Genomic DNA, 8,986 nt, shown 5'->3' on the forward strand with positions numbered 1-8,986 from the left:
TGAAATGGCTGCCTCACACTTCAAAGGTACTCGAGGCAGCATGAGGAGAGCCTCAAGTGCCATCCCTTTTTGTACGTGACCAGAGCTGAAGACACAGCCTGCTGCTGGCCAATTAAAGCACTTATCAGATTTGTATCAACTGTGGCAAATCGTTTTGCAAAAAATCCCAAACTCAAATGGAGAGTACCAAGACTTTGTGCTTCATCATCCTGGAAATAAAATAATGCAATTCCGGTCAGCAATATCTGTTATCTTGGTTATTTGGTCTGAAAGCTCCTCAAAGTAAACTAGAACTCATTCAGCTTTCAGAAACTGCAAGAGAAAAGAAACCATCTTCCCAACCTGCTGTAGCACTGATTGCTTCTAGAAAGGACTTTGTAGGAAACACTCTGAAGAGAAATCAGCTCTTCTTTAGAGAATATGATAGATCTGACTGCGAAAGCCTTGGCAGCGACCACTGAGGGCTCAAGAGCTCAGCACAGCTGAAAAGCACAACCTGCCTGGATTTGCTAAGTGCTTTCCCGTCTGTTAGCTGTTACAATGATCAGACAAACAAATCCACTTCCCTCCCACTTCCTAACAGAAAATACCAAACTTCACAGCACGAGCAATATGCTTCGAGATCTGGCACGGGCACAAAGCAACCCGCATCAAAGGCAGGCCCCACCACAGCCAGCAAGAAGTTGCAAAAACACCGTGTTAGCACCACGCGAACTAATGCCCATCGCTTACACAGAAATACAGGCCCAGTGTCCACGTCCTCCCCCCACCCATTTCCCTGCTCATTTTAGCAGCTCCTGGCAGGAGCACAGGGATGTCTTTAGCAATGACAGATGAGCAGCCGATCCTCAAGGGGAATTTGGAGCCACTGATTCCATTTCCAGTAAAAACGGAGCACACAAACTGCAGCCCAGGTTTAATTTTAGCCTATGCTGAGAGAAACTGCACTGTGATGAGAACAAACTCATACCAAGGTCTTACCTCGTTGCATGAAAAGCATGAATAATAGGACAGTAATTAACATTTGGAGGTGGAAATATCATAGATCAGAGCAATTCACCTGAAATTCTAACGTGCTCAAATAGAAGTGAAAAGCTTTTGAGAGGAAAGATCGTTTCCCTTCTCTCTTTTTATCTTTTTCATTTTAAGTACAATTCAGTCTCCCTGTTATCCTTACTCAAGAGTCTTTTCTCATTGACTTGGAAACAGATCAGGAACTTAGCTCCCAAAATCTTGTTTAACTTCATTTAAAAATCATTTAACTTTCTTAAACCTCATTTAACTTCATTTAATTTTCTATTTGTATGTGCAAAATTTACTATAAAGCCAGAAGGTTTAAGAGCTTTTGAAAAGTTAAACCTTTGAAAGGTTTTAAAAAGCAATATAATTTGGACTGTGATGTTTTAGATATTAAAATACAGGTAAAATTTTAATGGCTACCTATGGAAATTGGACATAATTTCAGCAACTGAAAACTTTGCAGTTCAGAACACATTGATATCAATATTTAACACTAGGAAAAGACTTGTTAGCTTTCACTTTATATACGTGATTTCAAACTTAGAGGAAAATAAGTTGTTATAATCAACAGCAAAAGACTTAACAGTGGAAGAACATCAGTATTTTTTACTGAGGGAGAAAGCATTTGAGTATCATGCTCTGGGATGTGCACCGCACTAACATGTGAGCTCAGAGGCAGAAGGAACATGTCAGAGGGGATAGAGCTCCCTGATAAAATCCTCCTGGCTCCTCAGAACAATGTTTTTTCTCTGATGCATCCCTCCAGAACAGCCTGAAAAGGGAACCCAGTATCTTAGCATACTGGCTGAAAAGCAGTAGTCAAACTGCATCTTGCCAAGGGTGATGGACGGAACTGAGCCTGATGTTAGGCAAAATCTTCCCCCATTCCAGCACTTCCCACCGAGACTGGGAAGCCGTTGGTCTAAGCATCATGCTCAAGGAAAAGAACCCCGGAATCACAGGACAGGGGGAAAAAAGCAAACCACAGGAAGACATACTCCATCTCAGCTGCTTCTGAACAATCTGGCATAAAAGGGATGAAATATTTGCCTGCCTAAACTGATGGACGAGGGCGCTAAGAGACTTCTTGGCATCACAAACACAATCAGCACAAACAAAAGCCAGGATAAAATTACCTAAGGCCAACTGGTCTGAAATGACTGTTGATGGTAACCTGGACAGCTGAGCCCAGCTGCTGGCTGCTATGTGGGCAGGAAGAATTCAAGGGGCCTGAAACACCACAGACTGGAAGGTGTCTAGCTCTTTAACCAAGACATTCAGAAAATTCAGAAGAGCAAGAGCTACAGCAGCACTGTAACAGATGGGAGTCCTTCCTTGGTACCGAAGGGCACACTGAGACCACGACATTACCAAGTGGCCATACATCCGAACCTGAGACATGGCACTTTCCTCTTATTCCTCTTTTTATTCTGCTGGCTCCAACTTCTTTGCCTGTCACCAAAATTTAATTAAATAATCCTAATTAACTAGAGGATTTTGGTTTACTTATTTCAGTGACATTTTCAGTTTGGACTGAGTAGATACCACAAGTCAGGGACAGTCAGATTTTACAGATAGCCATGTATCGTTTAGCACACTCTGGTTGGAAAGAAAGTAAATGGGTAGACAGTATGTGGGATAACACTAACTGAGGGATGGGGCAAGTAGCACTAGCTGTGAAGTGTGAGATTGCCTCAGTGTTACTGTTCTCCATCTCTCTCCATCTAACAAAAGAGATTGCATCATGCTTCCTATGGGCAGGGTGCAAATTCTCTTCTTGGACAGAAAAGACTGGCAGGTAATGGGGGAGAATGAAGGCAATACTTATATTTTTTCCACTTTTTTTCTCAAGTATTAACCTTGATTCTCCAGTGAGAAGTGAATGAACACACGTGGTCTGATAAATCAATGGACATTCTCCCCTAACTCAGCTCTTCATCAGACACCACGTGCATTCACATTTTAGGTAGGATGGTGGCTGGCTTAATTTGCTTTGAAAATGAATGCATCCAGAGCAGCCAAGGAAGTTCCAGATCCCCCAGTAACCTAAGTACACACCTCCAGATACCAGCAAAAGGTCCAGAAGAAGCAGTAGATGGCACTCAGTGCCCTCTGTGTTGCAACCTGCAGAAAGGGGCTACCAATAGCTGCTGCAAACATCTACTGGATTTTTTTTTCTACCCAAATCTTTTTATCTTTTTTTAAACCTTTAAACTTCAAATGAAGAATTTACAGGTAGTCCAATACCACTACAGACAGAGGTCATGGGTCATGAAACTACCAAGGTGGAATAGGCTGCTGTTCTTCTGTTCTTCTTACAGCTAACATGCATTTATTTTCTCTTCTCTTGCATTCTGCTTATTTGTTACTTTCCTCCCCTTTCTGTTTGTTGTTGTACTTTTTTTTTAAAACATTTTTTTTTTTATCACTCCCTGTCTTTCATTTGACCTCAGGAGCAAATCCAAAATGGATTACTGGTTGTGACTGTCTCATTTTATCATGGTTCACGTGAAATAGTCCACGTGGTCTAAAACAGAGGATGTAACCTAAATAATGTGTGATTAAGCTTGTCCTGAATAGGCAGCTGAAAACAAACAAACAAAAAAATAGGCATCTGGCCCAGTTATGGTCTGAAATCTTCTAAGAAAAGTTAACAAGAAAAGTCTACTGCAGTGACTGCAGTGTAAATACCATAGACATACATTAAACACATTGCACTCTCATATATCATACACTGATTAATCAGTTAGTCAAGGGCATTTACTTACCTCATTCCAAACCCTTACTAAACATGACCCAGGGGTTACAACTTAGCCACAGGAAGTACTTGATTGCCTGAATTTGAATATCACTGATTTTTTTTTCTTGATGTACTTCCCTGAATTGCAATTTTTTTTTCTTTCAAGCAAACTGCCTTTTCAAGATCAATAGCTTCAATTGGCATAAAATTGAATTTGTTCCTTATCTGCACAACCCTGAAAAACCACATGTGCTATTGAAACCATCTCAATGTCCCTAAATATCTGACCCTAATTTTAGGCATCAAAATAAAAGTACTTTTATCAGTAATAAGGACTTTCAAAAAGAGATGCTTATTAAAATTGAAATACACAGTTTAAAGAAATGTCTCGTTTTATGATTTCGCACTAGAAGGATTCAAAAGCCTTCTAAAATTTAGCTCCAATGACCTGTTTCAACAGAGTTCTAAAGAAATATGCACAATTACTTTGGAAATTAAAGGCCATGCCAGTACTCATCAGACAGTCTTTTAAATGCACGGGCCTAATGAACTCCATTGAATTAAATCACAAAAGCATCAGACACCTTATGTCATAACAAGCCACCTCTTGCACTTCTTATACCCAGCCTGGTCTTTAACTGGGACAAAATTAACTCAGCCAAGGCTTGAGATGAAGCACAGGTAGAAAGAAAAGATTTTAGAAAATTATAGGCAATCTGCATTGTTCTAATAACTATGCTTATGCAGAAGGTCTGCTGCATATGAAAGGTTGGATGTTAGAGCCCAACTCTGTACTGTTTTATAACGGCACCTTATCAACATGGATAGAATTACCTCTAGATTAAAAGGAAGGAAGAGCTTCTACGTTATAGAATTCCTAAATTAGATATGGACCCCAAATCAGATCAAACCTCCTCTGAATATCAGAACAAGAGCTGATCTCCAAGGCTTATCCTTTGCGTTACGCAAAGGTGAACAGAAGAGGTCCAAGGCACAACATATGAAGGATTGTAACAAGAATATCAGCCATTCCAATGTATTTATTCCTCTGCCATTAGTAGAAAGGTATCTTCAAAAAAAAAAATCATTTCTAGCTCTCTTGTTCAGCTAAATTAATCAAATAAAAAGATTTGATAAATCAAATCTTCATGCCTATCTATACTATAAATGGAATTTGGTTGATTCAACAAGTTACAGCACTGTGATAACACCTACAAGCATTCCAAGTGGTCTTTAAACTTTCCTCATCTAAATATTACACGTCAGATATTGCTCCCTTTGAACATTAGCTCTTTCCTCTTTTATTAGTCCATAGATCCAAAGTCTAAAGTCACGAGTCACTAAGACAGATTTGCTTCTCTCTCTTTTTTTTTTTTTTCCACTTCCAGTTTGAATGGTCAATAACCAAAGCCTCTGTTCATAAATTGCTCTCCTGCCCACATTTTATCCTGGCAGTAGGGGAGGTTAAATGCAGCAATTCTGGGGGGATAAACGTGTAGGTAGAATAACAGAGCCAAACTATGAAAACTAATGAATAAATGAATTCGAAGCTTCAGTTCTTGGATTATGTCTCAAGACTGAATTTGAAAGTCTAAAGAAGTTGATGCAGAGGCCAAGCTCTGTGTGGACCCAACAAACTTGGGTTGAGCTTCAGAAGGTCATCAGAGCCTCAGCTTTAGTAGGTGCTTCTCATTTTCATCAAGAGTTAAATACCATGAAATCTTCACTGATTGCTGCCAGCTGGATCTGGGCTCTTCTGTATCCACAGTGTTTGCCCATTTTATGTTTGAGCAGCCTCCATTATATTATTAACCTTTAAAGAAAGAAAAGACCTGATAATTTAATCTGTCCACAGACTTTCAACACAGACATGCAGCTAGGCAGAATGTGTGCTGGATGGTCTCAGGAGTTAACATGCAATACCCAGCATTTACTGCTTTTAAGATAGGAATGGCTTTACTTTGACGGAGAGAAAACTGCAAAGACAGCTTCCTTTATTTTTCATCTATGATACTCATCAGATGGAATAAAAGTGATCAATACCAGATGTTTTTTGTGTCAGAGCTCAGAAGAACTAATCTTTTGGGGGAAAATATCTAATCCTAAATAGACTAATGTAAAATTCTCAGTCTGCAAGGCAAGATATAAATCCAATGCTTCCAGTTCCTGCATAATGATTTGTGCCAATTCATACTTCTGCAGATTTCATTAACATCTACAGTTATCTTAAAAGTATGATTGGTCTGGCTTTAAAACCATTGGAAGTTCTGGGGACATGCCATAGATTTTCAACAGGAAAAAAAAAAAAAGTCAGATAATTTCATACAGCAGCAATACCAGAAAATAAAACAAGTGTGCAGCTGCTCTTGGGCACCACAGAGCCACCGATAATATACAGACAGGAGCAGTCTCATTAACTCATCTAAACAGTTTAATTAAACATCCATCCCTTTTATTCAAAAGCATTAACCCAGTAAGAATGACAAAATCCTGGCACCAAACTTTACTACTGTCATGGCCATTATTTAGGCTGAAGGGTTAGAGTTTGTTTCATGTTTATCACTCGACAGCCTATTGCGTTTGAGTAGATTTCACAAGACCAATAAAGAAAAGGCTTCTTATATGTTACCTAGAAGAGTGATTAAACTCCAGCTTTGGGTGGTAATGACCTTTAACTCCACTCTTTACAGCTTGGACTAGTTGCACAACCTCAGCAAGAATCGCTTTTAATCAGCATTCTGGGATACCCCACGGTTATATGTTCACTGGCAGGCAAGTGAAACATGCCCACAAATCCCACTGTCAGTAACGAAGATGGAAGTGAGCGGGAAGACACACCCCTTGCCATTTCTTGTTCCCTTTTGGTGAATGCTCATCACTCAAGTGTCAAGTCTGTACAAAGGGTAAACGCTTAAATGGTTTGTGTGATATTTGAAGGAGGAGTTAATGTGACTAGTTGTACTTCACATAAGCACAGAAAATGGATCTAATCAGAAAAAGCAAACGAGCCTTCTATCACCTATAAAAACTAGCTAAAGAAAATCGGGATTATCACATGCTTAAAAAACACACTAAATGCAGATGCTTCTGTCAAAAATTAATAAACCTGAATATTTTATATCGTACCCTGCTCAGACATTTCCAACTAAATTGAAATATCATTTTTCAAGAAATTTCAAACCTGACACAATTCATATGATCCTAGCTAGTCTACAGAGACTCTTTCATGTCATTTGTCTTTATTTTCTCCAGAATTTAGTCTTGAGGGGAAAAGTTACCAACATTTTTGTGAACTGAAAGTGGAATGATTTATCCCAGTCTCCCAGAAAATAGCTTTTGTTAATTCTGACTAGCTTTCCCTTGAGCCCCTCCTTTTCAAAACTGGGACATAGGTGATGTTTCCACAACTGTTTTAGTCTCTCTTATGTCACTGGTTGTGTGTTTTAGTCACTGAGATCACCAACTACGGCATCACTCATTCAGAAACAACAAGGAACATAGATAACATACACAGACAAGCCTGCACTACAGAACATAACCCCATGGGTCTTCTGGGGCTTGTGAACCTGTTTTCTCACACCTGCTTTCAAAACAAACTGAATAAAGGTCCACCACAATTATCAATTCAGCAAGACTTTTGCTCTAGAGCCCAACCTACGCGACTCAGAGATGAGACATTGACCACTCAGAGTCGCTTAGGACTCCCAGCTCTCTTCTTAGCAGTAAACTAATCAATAGTCTTCACTCATCAGGAAGCAACTTTAGAGGTGAAAAGTGTACAACTTACATTAATTTGTTGTTCTAAAGAGGTAAAAAGCCATGTACGTTACATACCAGGGAGAAAGAGTGGAGAAGGAAATGTCATTACCATTTAACACATACAGGTTAGCCTAGGTAATTTGCTTTGTCCCAAGTCTCCTTGCTACTCTTCCACCACATGTCTGAGATAAAAATGCATCTAGAGACAAATCCACAGCTGATGTCAATAATTCTAGCTCTTCTGAGGCAATGAGGCAACACCCACTTACAAAAAAAAAAAAGAAAAAAAAAAGTAGTTGAGCAGGAATCTAGTGCATACCTCATAACAGCGTTAAATTGACAGCTTTGCTTCCCACATGCAAGGTGCACCATAGACCAGAGCCAAGAGACTTGCACACTGGTAGCAAACAAACTCTCTACACCAAGTTTGGAACTGCCCCACTCATTCTTTCATCCTCCCCAAACCGACACTTTCTAAAACTTACAGGAAATTACAAATCAGAAGGTCTAGGATGATGATTACTGCTGCCATAGGTGCTTCCAGTTTTACTAATCTGTGCTGATAGAGGCAGATTTCCCCATCCCAATCAAGAATACTTAGAATCATAAATGAAAAGCATTAATATTGTATAATTCAAATATTAAACATAAGTCAAATTACAGCACTGGTCAAACCCAGCCTAAATCAACAAAAGCTTCATGATTTTGAGCAGTCTGAACAGTATGAAACGTGCAAAAAGAACTTTCATTTTAGCTTTGTGCCTTGGATCCTACGGAGCAAAGCCCTTCCAGAGATTACACCCACAACCTTCAGAAGTGAAGCAGAGGAGCTCCACCTCACAGCTGGGTCCCAGGACATCACTGCACAGCTGAGCCCGTTCTCAACCAGCATTGAGCACAACAGCAGTTACTCCCACTCTACAGAACGAGGGAGACAAAATAAATAAATCCCACTTAAAACAATGTGAATTGGTGATGGAACAGGTTTTGTCTGCTCTTGCTAGTCTACTAATCCTTTGCACACCTTCAAGGGAAAGATGTATAATGGTAAGATAACCAATCCCCTATATATCCTAACTGCACTTAAAGCTCCTGCCATAAAGGAACTTGCTCCTTCATAGACCACTTGAGCTGTAAAGAAAACCTATTCCTCAGCAGTCAGACATGCTTAAGAACAGGCAAAATATAGATATATGTTTGCAAGCTCTAAGCACAATTAAGAGGTACCTCATCTCAGTGAAATGATGCTTATTTGGTGTTCCATGCACACTCAGAATAAATGGAGCCCTGCTGAAAATCCCAGTGTGCAGCTTTCACAGGGCTGGGGTTCACTTTCACAGCGTGCTGCTCTCTTCTGAATCTGTTGCGCAAGAGTTGTATGTTTAACATTTCTAACCAGCCAAAATTGCTCTTTATATTTGATCAAGAATAATTTTTACCTTTGAACCTGTTGCAACGCAGGTTCAA

General features: G+C 39.7%; 1 long non-coding RNA gene across 2 annotated transcripts in view; it reads right to left on the reverse strand.

Annotated features, from left to right (window-relative positions):
• LOC308197496 overlaps window positions 1-8,986 on the reverse strand; it is a 59,518-nt gene that overhangs the window by 50,385 nt on the left and 147 nt on the right. For both annotated transcript variants that reach the window (XR_013952987.1, XR_013952988.1), the window contains exon 2: window positions 8,747-8,879. This is a non-coding gene — a long non-coding RNA (uncharacterized lncRNA). The remainder of the gene's footprint in view (window positions 1-8,746; window positions 8,880-8,986) is intronic.

Source organism: Anser brachyrhynchus, assembly GCF_964034855.1.
Source record: "Anser brachyrhynchus genome assembly, chromosome: 6".
Classification (NCBI taxonomy): domain Eukaryota; kingdom Metazoa; phylum Chordata; class Aves; order Anseriformes; family Anatidae; genus Anser; species Anser brachyrhynchus.